This window comes from Microcebus murinus, chromosome 1, assembly GCF_040939455.1.
Source record: "Microcebus murinus isolate Inina chromosome 1, M.murinus_Inina_mat1.0, whole genome shotgun sequence".
In the NCBI taxonomy this organism is placed as follows: domain Eukaryota; kingdom Metazoa; phylum Chordata; class Mammalia; order Primates; family Cheirogaleidae; genus Microcebus; species Microcebus murinus.
In genome coordinates this window covers 35,899,537-35,916,324 of record NC_134104.1, presented here as the reverse complement: position 1 = coordinate 35,916,324, position 16,788 = coordinate 35,899,537, and the positions used below count along the sequence as shown (strand labels likewise).

At 32.5% G+C, this 16,788-nt stretch overlaps 1 protein-coding gene across 3 annotated transcripts in view; it reads right to left on the bottom strand.

The window, feature by feature from the left end:
• Window positions 1–16,788, bottom strand: part of CADM2 (cell adhesion molecule 2) — a 1,045,662-nt gene that overhangs the window by 782,442 nt on the left and 246,432 nt on the right. The gene's annotated exons all lie outside the window — the stretch shown is intronic.

Below are 16,788 nucleotides of genomic sequence, written 5' to 3'. Positions count from 1 at the left end.
CTCCCGACCTCGAGCAATCCGCCCGCCTCGGCCTCCCAGAGAGCTAGGATTACAGGCGTGAGCCACCGCGCCCGGCCTTCTATTCTTGATATACAAAGCACTTTGCCATCCTCCAGGCTTTAACACAGAAAAATATATATTTATCAGAGTGATACTTTTATATTTTACAGTTTCACAATTTACAAAATGTATATTATTTCACTTAATTCTCAAAAACCATTAGAGAAATAAGGATAATAATCCTTCCATTATTAGAGCTGAGGAAACTGACATTTAGAGAGATAAGGACATTTGTTTAAAAGTATTCAGTATGTGGCAGATGTGGAGATTCAAACCCAGGTCTAACTTAAAATTCTTTAAACTCTCCACTATATCATGCTGCACATTTAGTATTTCCATTTATAGATATTTTATCTCAAAATTATAAAGGTGTAAGTGTTTTGATTGGAAGCAATGAGAAGTTGAGATAGTAGAGGGTAAAAGGTCGCATAATTTAGTGGTTCAATATTAAATATAGGGGACTTGTAATTAAACATCAAGATCTTGCCCCACAACTTAGCATCTATGGAACATTGGGGAATTTACTAATGTCTATATAACCCAGGTACCTTATCTGTAAAAGAGAAAAAATAATAGTGCCTGATAAAGTGATAAATTTTGAGAATTAACTGAAATAATCTATCAAGAATTTCAGAACCATGCTTGCTCTAAATAAATGCTCATAAATAAATGCTAGCTAATATTAATTGTACATTGGTTTGATGAGAGTGGTAATAATTCAGACTGTATTTGTAGAATTAAATATCGCTTTTAATGGATGAAAATTTTTATGGTTGATCAATACTTTGAATTATATTTTTATCTGGAGAGTTGATTATTAATAGTATTCTAAAATGCTCTAATTTGACTAATAATAATAGATTTTGTAAAGAAATTCAGGATCATCAATAGTCTGAGATATTTTTCAAAAAGAATCTTCCTAAACTACTGAAGATTTAAACCATTATCAATAAAAAAAGAAAAAAGTCTGCTACTTATAAATTTCAACAAAATTAATCAAATCTCAACTACAATGTCTAGTATATATAAATCAATAGGAAAATCTCATCATTGGATAGAAAAATTAAGACCATATGAATATTTTTTGCATAAATATTTTATGTATTTTATTTTTTAGAGTAGCTTTAAATTTACTGAAAACTTGTGCAGAAAGTACAGAAATTTCCCATATAAGCCCTCTTTCCTGACACAGCTTCCCTGATTATTAATATTTAGCATTAGTGTAGCATATTAGTTATAATGGATAAAGTAATATTGATACAGTATTATTAATTAAAGTTCATAGTTTACATTACGGCTAACTCTAAATTGCAAAGTTCTATGGTTTTTGACAAATTCATGTCATGTATCACACAGAATAGTTTCACTGACCTATAAATGCCTTGTACTGCATTGAATGAATAGAAGGATCTACTCATCCTTCCCTCCATACTACTGAACCCCTGGTTGCTATTAAATATTTTACTGTCTCTATAGTTTTGCTTTTTCCAGAATATTATACAGTTGGAATCATATAGTAAGTAACCTTTTTAGACTGGCTTGTTTCATTTAGCTATATGCATTTAAGATTCTCAATGTTTTTATGTAGATTGATAGCTCATTTTCTTTACACTGAGTAATATTCCATAATACAGGTTACCATGTTTTGTTCATACATTCGACTATTGAAAGACATCTTTGTTTCTTCCTATTTTGGCAATCATGAATAAAGCTGTTATAAAAATTGGCATGCAGGTTTTTGTGTGGACATAAACTTTCAACTCATTTAAGTAAATGCAAGTGTGATCAATGGATTAGATAGTAAATTTATGTGTAGCTTTGTAAGCCACGAACTGTCTACACCATTGCAAAACTGTCTACACCATTTTGCATTCCTAACAGCAATAAGTAAGAATTTCTGTTGCTCCACATCCTTGTCAGCATTTGATGTTCTCAGATTATAGCATTTCTGAGAAGGGTACGGTTGTGTCTCATTGTTGCTTTCATTTGTAGTATCTTAATGGTATATGATGTTGAACATTTCTTCATGTGTTTATTTGCTATCAGTGTATATTCTTTGCTGAGATATCTATTCAGATATTTTGCCCATTTTTTAATTGGGTTTTTCTTTCCTTATTGTTAAATTTTGTGTTCTTTTTATATTTGGGATACAAGGCCATTGGCAGATATATGTTATGCAAATATTTTCTCATAGTCTGTGGCTTGTCTTGTCTCTATATTTATTTAGTAAAACATCACAAAGGATTAAAAAATATTGATTATCCATGTTAAAGATTACAAACAAATCTAATCTCAGAGGAAACTTTTTAAAAGGTGTATGTATGTTATTATGAGGTACATGATCTTCCACATAAAGTCTAGCTTTAGTATTTTCTAGAAATATCTCTGAACTTCTCAAGGTCATGTTGTCCCATGTACCTTTCCCTGGTAGTTTTAAAAAGAGCCTACATAACATTTACTAGTGGCTTTGCAGTGTGTTGACCAATAACAGAGACTTTCATGCTTAAACTGAATGCAATCACTAAAATTAAATGAAACAAAAACAAAAAAAACCTTGAAACCAAACAAAACAACACAAAAAAGGGGCCCAGAGTGGTAGTAAAGAACAAATCCCTCAATTATTATCATTTTTAGAAAGAGACTTACTGATACTTTTTTTTTCTCTTCTTTTATTTTAGAACCTTGGGCTTCAAAAGTAACAAAGCTACCTATTTTACCTCTTTTTTTTTTTTTTTTTTTTGATCACTGGTCAATAAAACTCCTAAAAATAATTTCCTACCTCTGTGTCCTTTATGGAGCCCAGGAGTAGAAATATTGACTATAATATCTTAGATGTCCTGGCCTGTGTTTGCTCATCCCTGAGCCTCGTTGTTTTTTTTTTTTTTCTCTATTCTTTTTTTTCTTCTTACCTGGTCTCTTTTTGATTGCCTTCATATTTAAGTATACTCTGCAGAGCTCTTTGCAATTTAGAAAAGTAGCCACGAAAATATAAAAAGGCAGTGTAGCAATGACAGTTTCTTCCACTATGGAGCCTCCCCCCTACACAAAATGGGTATTCATTTGCAAATGAAGAAAAGGTATGCACTATATGGATGGAAAAATTCCTCAGTTGTTACGGGCTGAACTGTGTTTCTGAAAAACCCATATGTTGAAGTCTTAACCCACATTACCTCAGAATGTGACTATATTTGAAGATTGAGCCTTTAAAGAGGTAATTAAAGTAAAACGAGGTAATATAGGTAGGTTCTAATCCAATATCACCAGTGTCTTTACAAGAAGAAGAGATTAGGGCACGGATAACACTCAGGCCAAAGGGTGAACATGTGAGGACACAGTGAGAAGGCAGCCATCTTCAAGGTAAGGAAAAAGGTCTCAGAATAAATAAATAAATAAATAAATAAATAAATAAATAAATAAATAAATAAATAAAACCTGCCAACACCTTGATCTTAGACTCCTAGCCACCAGAGCTGTGAGAAAATAAATTTCTGTTTTTAAGCCATCTAGTCTGTGGCATGTTGTTATGGCAGCCCTAGCAAACAAATAAGCAGTTTCTGTCCTGTATCTGCTTATCTGTATGAGAAGGCTCAAAGAAACAACAGGGTATAGTTGGAAGGAGGGAAGGAAGGAATGAAGGAAGGAAAGAAGGAACAAACCAATCCAACTGTTTCTTGTATTTAAAATATTTTTAAGAGGATTATGCAGAACACTTAATTTCTACCAATTTTCTCTAGACAAGCAGTATATGATAGTTAATACTGTTGTTAATGAGTCGTAAAAATAAAGAACAGCAGTAGGAATGGCTTCAGGTCTCTTGAAGCATTTGACGGAGTTTCTCCTTTCTCTCTGCACCTGCTTAGTTAAGCTTTTTAAGCACAAGTCTATTTGTTACATAACTGGATAATGACTTAATTTGAACGAGTTAACAATTTCACACCTTCTAAGCATAAGGTGAATACTAAGTAAAATCACTAATCTAATATCCTCACATAGGTCACTTTTATTACCTATAATGGAACAAGGAGATAAACTTGCACTTTCATATTCAAATACCCGATTACTTGCACTAATGGAGGGAATAAGAACCATAGATAATCTGAGACAGTGTCATTTAAGCTCAGCTATGGAATATGTTTTGTATTCTCATTCCTACATGTTTGATAGTGTAGGAATCCACATCCATCCAAATAATAAAGTTACAGTATTTAAAACAAATACCCAAAGCTCTGTAGCCTACCACCATATACCTGTATCTAAGATTCTTTATAATATACTCCTTGTTGTGAATAAATCCTGTAGGATATTAAACATGCCATTTATCAGACCATGCCAGGACCTGGGGAGGGGAGGATATCCCCACTAGATTTCCATTGCTTAATCTCTAGTAGTGCCAGTCAGTTGCTTTCCCAGCATTAGAGCTACTGATCTGGGTTAAATGCAGGGAAAGTCATTATATTCTGAGACCCAAATGTCTTTCTCATCAGTTTAATAACACCAGTTATCTTAAAGATGTGAAAGTTGTCAGAATAAAAATGGATTCAGTAATATTTTTTTAAAAAAAAACCTGAAAAATAGAGCCAGGGAAGGCTACGAAGAGAGGATTCTAACACTTGTAAGCCTGATAACAAAATTATCACAAAAGACTGCAAAAACCACAGCTTTGCATAAAGGTCACTGCAAGATTACACAAAAAATACGTCTGCAAGCACATCTATACAGCAACTGCCTATCCACACTTGGACAGGTACCACCCTTGTTATTGATCTTTGTAGCCAAATATATCTCAAAACAATAATATAATCCTTATTTTTCCTTTAAAAACCTTTGTATTCCTTTACCTCCCTGAGTACACACAGATAATTTACTGTGGCGTGCATATTCCCATTGCAATGCCTTACTCCTGAATAAATAACTCTTTATTTTACAGAGCATCTCTCTGTCACTTATGTTGACATAGATTAGTTATTAATGCTGGAATATAATGAAGTTATGGCTTCTAGTGAGACAAGATGCATGATTAGTACATTACAGTGATAACAGGTACAGGACAACTGTAAATCTTTGGTGTAATAAATAACATTCAACTTTAGAACAGACCCTAAATCCTAGCTCCAATATCTTCCCCACAGAGTAAAGTATATATCCTGTTTTGTCAAGCCCTTCTTTGACTCTAAATGAGGATTCTCATTGCAATTGGCAAAAGGGCCAAAATTTTCTATGGCCAATATCTACTTACTATGATTCCAGTCTATCAGTTAACCAAATACACATATTTTTTTTAATTTTAATTTTATGTTTTTAGTTAGCTCACATTTATTGAGTGACCTAGGTGCCAGATTTCCAGAATTATAAATATATGTGAGACAGAGACACTGGTCCCACAATGGGCATAATGGCCATTCAAGAGAAAATATTTTGCATGCAATAGTAGTCCTAAAGAGGGACAAACTACATCTATTTGAAAGTTCTGTGAAAAGGGAGGCTTTAATTATGGTTCTGACAAGAGATGTAGGAAATAGCTGTATGTAGACGAAGAGGGCAATTTAATTTGAGGGTATAATTTGAACAAGAGTGATGAAACCAAAAACATCAGTGAATAGTGAGTCGTTTAGTTTGGCGAAAGCACAATAGTAAATACTAACATTTCATAAGCAATATGTTAAAATTTTCATAGCTGATATAATTTAATCTCATGCCAAATAAAATAGGCATTATTATTTCCAACTTATAGACAAATAAGCTGAATAAAATGTGAAGGATTTAAGTGCTCTATTATTCCAGGTCCTCCAAGAAACAGATATCATGATGGGATTACACATGTTAGAGACTTTTTAGGGGAAATACATGTGACAGATAAAGAGATGAAAGCCAATAGAGGGGAACTGTCATATTTGAGACAGGTCTGGCCCTGAGTTAAGGAAAGAGAAACAAAACGAAGATGGAGTAGAAGCATCTTAAAAAGTCAGTGTAGTTCCAAGAAGACTTTGGCAAGGCCATCTGGTATTCTTCAAGCCAGAATCACCATCAGAGGAGTCATATAGCTTTCATCAAAGGACCTGCTTTAATCTCCCTGCCATGTTCATTCATTGGTGGGGAGCAGCCAAAGGGAAATGAGTTCTCAACACCACCCACAGTGATGCATGTCCACAGTACAGCAGCTGGGGACTAGGGCAATTAATTCTTATAGTCGAAGATCCTTGACAAGATGGGACTAGTCTCATGTTTGCCATAGTACAAAGCCAACAAGTGACCAAACTGACTTTCAAACCAAGTCTATGTAATGCCAAAATACAAAAGAAAAGACTAAAAACAGCATCAGGTACACAGTTGTTGTTGTTGTTGTTTTACATGCACTAAAACAAATCCTTCAATAATAATCTTGGCCTCTAAATATGATTTTGCCATTAGTCATAAGAAAATATTGATTTCCCTGTGAAATTTTCTTCTTATACTACATTTACTAGGATGTTATATTTTGCTTCCTTTATATTTTTAAACGGTCTTAGAATTTAAGATTTCAAAAGGTATCTAGAGCTTAAACAGTCCAATACACTCACGATACAGATGAACTAATTCAGGCCATGAGAGATTTTATGCCTTGATCAGTGTCAATTAAAGAATTAGTGACAGTTGGGATCGAGTGCAGATGTCCTAACTTTTGTTTACAGTGGTTATTACCACTTACCATTACCTTTTTTGTCTTATTTCTTCTTTTATTTGGGTTTACTTTTTCTTATATGTGACTGTTTATATCATAATACCCTTATAAATTTGTCATGCCTTGCTTACAATTACATAAAAACTAGTAGTATAACATACATAGAACTATTCAATTTTCTAAGAGTTTTCAGTGATTTTAGCTTATCTAAATTTTTGTTTGTTTGTTTTTCAGTTTGGTTAGTGTTTGTTTCTCTATTAGACCAACATAGTACAAGAAATTAAATTGGGTGAAGGGAGTTTGTAATATTGGCAATTAATTTATTTTAAAAATATTTGGCCAATTCAACTAATAATGAACCACATAAAATTTCCTGAATTTGGTGTCAATCATGCTAGCAGAGTAAATGCTAGGAAAATGGAGATTACTAGAGGCATTTTTTTTTCTCCTGCTTTCTATCCCGTTTCAGAGGGTGGTCTTACAGAGCTACGGGCATCCATAGCCATATGAAATTGCTGTGATTCACCCATCTCGAACCCACAAAACTTGCAATTTAACACAGTTCAACTTAATAGATTCCTCTCTTGAACAATTGGAACACTGAAACATTTGGAAAAAAAGTAATTTTTTCAGTTCTTAAATTTACAGAACATGAAAATGATGTGAGTCTATAGAATCTTCCTCATTCAGTTCTTTACTCTAGGCATGAATTCTCCCACAACATGCCAGGCAGATTGATTCATCATTCTTTAAGACATCTAACAATGACAAAACATTTGATTTCAGATAGCTTTAGTTTTCAGGGAATTCTTCCTCTTTTTACTTTCCAAATAATTTACTCATTGATTTTAGTTCTTTTTTTTGTGCCTTATAGACTCAATTTAGAGTATTATCCACAGGACAATAGGAGGTCTGCCCAGTATGCATCCGGCCATGTAATAGGAAAAATAGAGACATCTGTTGAAGACTATACCAGATATAAGAAACACTGTACATAAGACAATGACACCTCAGTCCCCTTCAAAGTAGGCACCTTGGGACCTCACACAGTTCTCCCAGCATCTCTTAACCTGACACGCACATATTCAACATTCTTAGGTGTTCTGCTTGTTGCAGGCCTTCCAGAACGTGGATCACTTTCAACAGATTCTCGACCATCTTGGAAGCATTCGTGCCATACTTTTATTTGTGCTGCATTCATTGACTCATCCTCGGAAGCCTTCTGAATCATCTGAATAGTTTCCACGGAGAAATGTTCAAGCTTAATGCCAAATTTGATGCAGATTCGTTTCTCTGCTCACTCAGTTGTTTTGAATGTGACGGCCACACAGTACACATGCTCATTCAACGGTGTCTAGAGCCCCACTGACTAGTACAATGAAGTCGTCATTGCTCACACATGTGCATGACAGTCCACTCTCCTTGGCCGCCAGGTTACATCGATGTCACACTAACTGTTTTCATTGTGTTAACAAATGGCTGGATACTTTCCAGACAGACCTATGTTCACTATTTTAAAACAAGTATGTTTTTTCTAACCAAGCATTCTGTTCTTAAATTTGAACTCTTTAGTAACCCTTATCATTTCTCCCAAGATGTTATTGGAGTTCTCTTATCACATCAGTCATTTCCCTATAACTGTGCACAAGTTTATCAATGTTTCTGTCAAAGTATAGGTTCAATGGCTGAACACTCTATTCCAGATATGACTTTACTTGAGGAGATTTAAATTTATTATGACTATTATTTTTCTTAGTATGGTTAATATGGTCTATACCTGTTATCTTCAAATTACAAACACATGCACTAGATGTTCAATCTGCTTCCAAGGATCTGAACTCTATGTTTGACATTGCGGAGACAAATAGAGGATTGAGATTTTCAATTTCTATTTAAATGTGTTGGCATTGACAGACTATGTCACATTTATACAGTAGTATAGAATGCTGAGTATATTTGGTCTTTGTCTATATCCTGAGGAAACATGTCACCAAATTTCCCCCCAAAATTATGTTACGTTAGAGACCACATCATGAATATCATCATCAAAATTGGAACTAATTGGTATCTTCTTCGGTAAAATCTCAGGAACTAAAAAGGACGTAGAGATTGCCTGAGGCTCCGAGACAATATCTTTAAAAAATACTATTATTTTGTTGGAAAACTTAGGTGGATTTCTAGTGTATTTCAGAGACATAGAAAACACAAGCATATATTAAAAATCTATTAATCCAAATCAAAATTAAGCAAATAAACATAAGATAATTTTCATTTTATATGACTTCATTTAAACTGCTAATATTTCAAGGTGACAGTATGATTTCATATGCATACTTACTTATTCAAAACTCCATGAAGCTTAAGATAATTTTAAGAGAATTCATGTGCCTCAAATGCTATGTCATTGTATTACCATAATATCATGTCTCCACTGCCATTATAATCCCAGCTACTAAAATGTTCTTGGCCATTATGCTCTTTTTCTAACTGTCAAGTGAGTAATGTTTTTTCAAATGGAAAATAGTTTCTTTATAGAGGTGAGGTTGTGAAACAGTAGTTGTTTTGGTATCATGCAGGTTATAAGAATATTTTTAAAAAATCAATATGAAGGTCACTATGCAGCATATAACCAATTTTATTCACTTTTTTGACTAATGACTACAATTTTCTTTCACAGTAGCATAACAGGGAAATGTAGTTGCTTTCAAGGCTTATTCACTGTATTAGCTTTCTTTGAAATATATGTTGAAAGAAGACACCAGGGTTTTTATATAAAAAATAATGTATATTTAGGCAGAGTTGATGGCTACTTTTAAAGTGACAGTTACCTAAAATTACTATTGGTAGCACGGTGACATAGCAAGTGCAGTTCTGTTTTGAATTGAACAGTTTTGAAGTGAACATTTTAGGTTATGACAAGGTCAGTGTATTTTTGGAGTCTGTTTCCTAGAGCAGTACATTCAGTAGTGGCTGAGTTTCTCAATTCATTAAATTTTACTAAAAAAATAAATAAATGAATAAAAAACAAAACAAAGACAAATAAAAAAGCTCTCTGATTAAGAAACAGTGTTTCTACTTGATGTAAATTCATACCTATTTTTGCATTTGGAGTGCTGGGCAATACTATCCCTTTCTATTTCAATTTGTATTTCTTAGATTATTTTTTTACCTCTAATTCAAAACCATTACTATAATACCTCCTAAACATTGTATGTTCTTCTCTTTCGAACTGCTGTTAGAATAAGTCTTCAGGTTTTTTATAAAGTAATCTTATATTTTACACAATCATCTCCATGATATTCAAGTTAATCATGGCTTTTAGACTTAAAAGCATATTTTTGTAAGTTTCAACCAGGAGGTGAGATAGACTGGCTGCATGGGCAGTCAGTCAGTGTAGGTAGTTTACAGTCCTATGTTATTAGCAGTAATTCAGAATACCTATGATTTGGAAAATTGCCGTCACTGCATAAATGCACCCAATTTTTTAATAAACTATCCAGTTTATTACATATACCTTAGCTCTCTATGTCCTCAGCTACCTCATCCATGATGTGAGCATATTGCTTGTGATATCACAAAGGGCTGCCTGGAGCATTCAGAGGGCATGATGTAATGACATAATTTAAATACCAGGTTGATGATGGGAGAGTTGCCTGCATCAGAAATGTTCCATCATTACAGCCTGGTCCCTTATGTATTCTCAAAAATATTTCATTAACATTTAAACAATTGAGAAGTTTGGGATTTTTTTTTAATCTCTAAATTATTTATGTATTATTCTAATGGCAAATTCTTGGCTATGCCTGAAATATGACTTACTTCCAAATGATCTCTTATCTAGCACACAATTTCCACTTTTACAATTATTTTTGAAAATAATACGTTACATTTGCATAATCTATTGCTTTATTTCCTAAACCAATTATTATATTACAAATAAAGTAATTGTGATTATCAAATGACCAAAGTCATGAGAAAAGTAATTAATTGCCAAAAGAATTTTGTTTTCATGGAAACATTTTTAAATGTTTGGTTTACATACACACAGCTGAATATCTTATTTATAAACAGAACAAGTTTCTTTAAGGAGAACAAAATTGATCATTATTTAAAATTTATATAAAAGTTTAAGTGTAACTTCGTATTACTGATTTAGATATAATCATCTGAAAATGGAATAACATTCTACTCATCACACTTAAACAATTTCTTTTCCATTTCTGGTGATACTGTTATAATACTGAAAACTCATTTCTTATTTTCCTAAAAATTGAGAATAAGACAGTCTGCTATAATTTGCAAGTATTAAGTTTACAAGGACATAGGTAACAAACACTAAATAGCCAAAAATGACTCCCCAAATGTCTGTAATTTGTTTTAATATGTTTCAACGATTACTATCAAATCATGTTGGTACTAAATGATATATTTTCATGCAAGGAAAGACTATTTGTTTCTATTCATAAGAAAATTTTCACAGACTTAATACATAAATTTAGGTAAATTGGTATTAATTATTTCTGAAACAATTTCACTTTCAATTACAAATTATAATAAATTTGTTTTAGAGTCTAATTAAATGCTACTTAATGTGTGTGTGTGTATTAAGATATGCCTACATGCTGAAGTGCTCATTTCCTTTGTCTATTACTGTGTTTCACATGACTCTATAATGATTGATAAATTTTCTGATAGTATTCTCCCTTAATTTCAATTCTATCCCTACATTAATAAAAATTTCTATGCTCATTTTAAGACTTTTTCCAAATAACATCAGTAAATATATAAAAATTTTTAAATAATTTTATAAGTTTTACAATTTTATGTTAATAAGTCTAAAGGATATAGGTGTATGCAAATGAGCATTCCTTTGTATGAGCCATTTAAAAAATGTTTTCTAAGCATTCTGAACTTTCATGAAGAACTGAATATTTTAGATACATATACATAGATTGTAACCAGTTCAGTAGTAAATCTGAATGTTTTATAATATATTATTTTAATAAATAATGCATTTTTATTTAATTAAATTATATATATTTCTTCCAGGGAGAAATGAAATTACATAATGCAAGTAATAGATATATCAATGTTAATTTTGAGAATAAATGTTCTAATTTTAATAACCATTTTAGCCATATTTTTATTATTTTATTATATTCTTTCCTTCTTATACAAAGAGAATATATTAATAATAGTGGTTCATCCCATTAAAAATTCTCTCTGCATTATACTCTACTACACATAGTTAAAATTCTACAACTAGTTATAAATACAACCTTTAGAGCAGAAGGAACTCACTCAATCTATTTTGAAGGGGCTAATTTGTTAAGTTCCCATTATATGCTTTTGTGAACAAGATGCCAACTGAGACAACAACCAGAGCAATTATATATTTACCTAATATTGGTTACAATTAACTGATATTTGATAGATTTTTGGAAGTCTGAAAAACTAGATTTATTGTATCAAAGAATTTAACTTTTGTGGGCATTTTATCTATAGTCCCCAAATTTATAGTGAAAAGTATAATCAGTCATTAAGAAATAATTCCAAATAAGCAATTCTTAAATTATACATGAGTACCTTAAATTTTATCTGAAGATATGAAGTTGAAATAAATTGCTTTAAAAATATTAATAAGCCATGGCTCCAAAATAATTTATAAATATATTCTTTAAGAATATATTTTATATATCTATTTATATAGATATGTATCTAAATATATATATATTTTATATTATATCTTAATCTTAGGAAATATTTCCCCAAACATATGAAAAAATGCTCAACATCTCTAATCATCAGGGAAATGCAAATCAAAACCACAATGAGATATCACTTAACCCCAGTGAGAATGGCCTTTATCAAAAAATCTCCAAACAATAAATGCTGGCGTGGTGGTTGCGGAGAGAGAGGAACACTCCTATACTGCTGGTGGGACTGCAAACTAGTTCAACCTCTGTGGAAAGCAATATGGAGATACCTTAAAGCGATACAAGTGAATCTACCATTTGATCCAGCAATCCCATTGCTGGGCATCTACCCAAATGATCCAATGACACTCTACAAAAAAGACACCTGCACTCGAATGTTTACAGCAGCACAATTCATAATTGCAAGGCTGTGGAAACAGCCCAAGTGCCCATCAATCCAAAAATGGATTAATAAAATGTGGTATATGTATACCATGGAGTACTATTCAGCTCTAAGAAACAATGGTGATATAGCACATCTTATATTTTCCTGGTTAGAGCTGGAACCCATACTACTAAGTGAAGTATCCCAAGAATGGAGAAACAAGCACCAGATATATTCTCCAGCAAACTGGTATTAACTGAGTAGCACCTAAGTGGACACATAGGTACTACAGTAATAGGATATTGGGCAAGTGGGAGGGGGGAGGGGGGTGGGTATATACATACATAATGAGTGAGATGTGCACCATCTGGGGGATGGTCATGATGGAGACTCAGACTTTTGGGGGGAGGGGGGGAAATGGGCATTTATCGAAACCTTAAAATCTGTACCCCCATAATATGCCGAAAAAAAAAAGAGTGTATTTTATGATATGTGAATTACACCTCAATAAAGCCATTATTTAAAAATAATAAATAAATGAAGAACCAAAGGGGGAAAAAAAAAACAACCTTATGATAGAAAGGTAGTTATGGTCCCAGATGCAGCTTTTTAGATTCTGCTATGCTATTGTCCCTAAAATGTAGAAGCTGACCAATAGATATATTGTGTGATTTTATGAGAAATAATTTGCAAAGTTCCACTTTAAGATGTCAGTTCAGACATGGAAAATAACCTCTTTCCTCTCACTACTAATTCAAAAAAATGATGTAGCATTATCACCACGCTATTGTTGCTAAGAGTTCTAGCCCCTTTCCTAAGGCCATGTCCAGAGAGGCACCATTAAATGATTTTCTGAAAAGCTTAAGCAACTAAATAGGTGTAGAAAGAAAAAAATATGATCATTTCAGTTTCAAGAAGATTCATAATAAAAATCTTCTTTTATAATGGAGTGTAAATTGAAATAGGCTCCTCTAGTTTTTTATATTTCTTTTGCAATTAATATCCTTTTTTTCTGGTCTTTTTTAGCAAGAAAGCTAGATTCTCTGTATCTATCTGTCTAGTCAAAAACATGCAACACAAATTCACCTTATTATTATCTTTTATAAATATTTTGACTCTTTTAATTTTGTAGGTCAAGGAAATGTAACCTTGATGTACATGGAGTCTGGCCACATTTCTTGTTAAACCTGTGTGCATGATAAATGAATCCAGCCTGGATGTGAGCAAAACTGAGTGTATTGATAGGCTTAATGCAAATGACTAAACATAGTCTAATTAAGAACAGAACCAATGTCAAACTTTGAAGAAGTAGCTAAAAGATTTCTGAAATGTCCTTTAATATATTGATTAGTAATCAATGAATGCTCTTCTTTAGCTTATTAATTAGTGAATGATAAAAAACACTATTCTGTTATGATATTTGATGGAAAATGATGCAGAAATGACTGTCCAAATACCAACAGACCAAAGTCTGGGTACACAAAGCTCAACAGACCAAATGATCATCCACATAAACCACAATGAAGTAAGTGATTTATGCCTCTTGAGACTTAATAACACCAAGTCTCCCATCTTTTTGAATACTTCTAAGATAGCATTTTATAAATGCTAGATATTGCCTTCCTGATATTTTCTTTTAATTTCTATTTTTCTTCCAGATTTCCGTGATCTTTGGACGTAAGAAATGTTAAAAAAAAAAAAAACTTATTAAAATCATCACAATAACTATGATGTGTTATTGCTATGTCATGGTCATTTATCTTCCTTCTGCCATTTTTAGTTCTATCTTCCAAGATCCTGTCAATTACATTTTTCACCTAGAATTTTTTAATAACATTAGGAAGTGCCTACCCATGATCTTCTCAAAGATTTGGGACAATACAGAGCTAGTGCTATTCTAAACTGAGTTGCTATTTCACTTTCAGACTAATGGGAATTGAAGGTAGTGTGCAACAACATGTTTCAATGGAGCTATATATATTTTATTTTTGTGCAGATGCTTGAAAAAACCCAATCTGTGAGTTTAGCCAAAGTAGTAAGTGCATTTGCGACTCGAGACTCTTTCTTTACAAGCTATTAGGTAAAATGTTGGGGGGAGGTGATGGGAAGTAATATCAAGGCATTTTAGAATTATTTCATTACTTCTTTCCAAGTAAGTTTGAGAAACAACCTTTACAGAAATATTTGGACACATAAATAGAAAAGCTTAGGCTTCTAGAGAATTCAAGTTTATTTTTGATCTTGGGAAATCAACTTAACCTTTCATGACTTCACTTACTTTATCTGTAAAACAGATAAAATACCTTTCTCATAGGACTTTTACTGGAAAAAGTAAGTGCACACAAAGCACTTAGCACAGTGCTTACCTGAGTGCCTTGATAAATGTTTTCTTCCTTCCCCAAATCTGAACTAATATATTTAGGAGGCTGTGTACTTAAGCAGCTTGAAATTGTAGATCTTAAATATCTTTTTGAAGAACAAGAACTCATGAATAGTATACTAATATTTAACTCAGTTTGTAGTATTTTGGAGGAAAAAAATCAAAGCATCTTTATTTTCTTTAAGCCTAATTATGTAAAAGGAGCTCTGTTCAAGCATTCGGTTTCCAAAACGAAAGACTTTCATTTCTTGTCTGTGTTTACAACGTTCAGAAAGCTTAATCTATTTAATATGTTCAAGATCCAAAAGATTATTTTAAAATTCATGATATAAATATGTAGCACAGGTTTAGGAGGTGTTAGGATGAATACCAGAGAGTGTTCCCTCTGATTGGGAACATCATTTCTTATCTGGAGTGACATCAGGTGACACCCGTGAATGTTATTTTTAAATCATTGGATATGCTTGTTGTTCCAACTGCACCAACACCTGGTGAAATATGCAGCTGAGGGGACTTGGCAATTTTAAAATAAGTGAATCAGAGATTATTTTTAATTTCAATTTCAAATGCTATAATCACCTGTATTTAATATTAGCCGTATTTAGACAAGCTGCCTGTCTCCACTTAAATGCATCCTCTTTACCTCTGTCATTCTGCAAGTCAACATTTTAACTGCTTTCTTTCAATATGTAGATTTTTCTTTTCCCTTGGTTGAGTTGTCATTAAAACTGTCACAAACTAATTATTTATGTATACTTATTTATTATTAAACCAGCAAAATCTTCACCCCCACTGGTTCCTTTTTCCTAGGTCACCTTGTGAGCAAAACTTTGCATTTTTCAATACATTGTTGGTTTCCGATCCATCTGTGTGTGTATTCAAGCTGCTCTACTTTTCCTTATGACAAGTCTTATCTAGCTAAGTCATACACCTTTCAGTATTGCTATCCCTTTGTTAGAGTCTTACCATTGAACTTTTATTAAAACATTTCTAGGAACATTACATAAAAGGGTGTTATAACAAAGTATCCCGAAAATCTCAAAATTAAATTTGAGTTTTGTAGGATTCATGAATTGACCAAGAGCCTGAAAAATTTAGGTCACATATAGAAGGAAAACTCAAAAACTCAAGCATATCAATAATGTAAAAAGTGCAAGGCAAATTATTCTTTTTTGGAGATGCTAATATTTAGTGCCTTTGGATGACATTTGCATCATAATATAGTGCTAGAGTATAGACAATACATATCCCATTATTGTTGGGCATTGGTCAGGGAGGCAAAGATTAAAAACTCAGTCCTTACTCTTACCAGGGACTTACAGTCTACTTTAGGAATTGTGCATGTTTTTAACTGCAATATAGGTTAATGAATATTATTATTACTATTATACCAGAAAGACACAAAACAAAGAGAAAAACAAAGGAGAGGGTTTTCTTATGCCCTAGTTTGAAAAAGAAAAGTACTTTCAAAAGATATAGTTTTTTAACTTGTCAAGTAGAGCTTATAACAACTATAATACACCAAATGTTTGTCTAATTGAATTACATTCAAAGTAAAAGTATGCCAACTGATTTTCTTATTTTAAAGAGACTCTCTGTAATTCTTACC